Source organism: Morone saxatilis, unplaced genomic scaffold (assembly GCF_004916995.1).
Source record: "Morone saxatilis isolate NCDOM2014 unplaced genomic scaffold, NCSU_SB_2.0 Contig7, whole genome shotgun sequence".
Lineage (NCBI taxonomy): Eukaryota > Metazoa > Chordata > Actinopteri > Moronidae > Morone > Morone saxatilis.
Window position 1 is genome coordinate 4,039,888 of NW_023340246.1, and position 1,010 is coordinate 4,040,897.

The window sequence follows — 1,010 nt, forward strand, 5'->3', positions numbered from 1 at the left end:
ATGCAATGCCAATTAATTTGGTGGAACTATATAGATATAATAAACACATACCAGACATATGCACAAAATGTACAAAAACTTGAGGAACATGAAATATTAAAATGTCCTTAAAATGTAAGAGTTATACTTAAGAAGATTGTTTCAAAACAAATATGACTGGACCCTAAGCTTTTCCTGTTGGGCTTAAATCCAGAGAAATATAATTATACTAAAAATGAACGAGCACTTTCAGACCTCAGCTCGCTCCACATCACAGAGTGTATTGCACTGCTGTAGAAGAGGATAAGACAGACGTTATCAAGCTTCAAGTTTCTGGTCTTTTTTCATTTTTCTTCTAAATATTTGTATTATTTTGCATCTATTGGAATCAACAGATTACCATTTGTTAAAACAGGAGGAGCATTCTTGTTTTGAAGGGTTTTTGTGTGTTTTGTTTTGAATAAATGCAGCAATTGTATGTAAAAGGCTTTGGGTTTGTAAAAATCTTTTTTAAATATATTGTGGGGGACAAAAATGAGCTGGTGCCATGTGGCAATTGCTTGTTTGGCACAGTTGGCAATTCAGCCTTGTTAATATCCATGACTTTTTTTTCACTTTCTTACATTAACAATCAATAAACAAATATGGGATGTCATTGTAACTATTGATGAAGGTTTCTTAAATCCTGGAGAGTCATATTCCCTTGTAGTGTATTTTTTACCAAAGCTGTTTAACAGATATGATGATATGTAACTTAATTTCAAGATCCCTTCCAGAAGGCATATATACAAGTAGTCTGCTTGAAACAATAATGTGTGTCTGATAGCCTATATTTTATTCCTGCATAAAAGTATCATTTACACATTAAAACCCTTAAAAAAATAATGTATTAATATAATAATCAGGACTCAAGATGTCTCCTACTTCACTGTAAAGTCCATTCTCAGTGGATGCACTGGTGGATTCAGGTTTCTACATCACACTGTACAAGCTGCATACTGGACCAGGACTGACTTCCTAACTATTTGTGA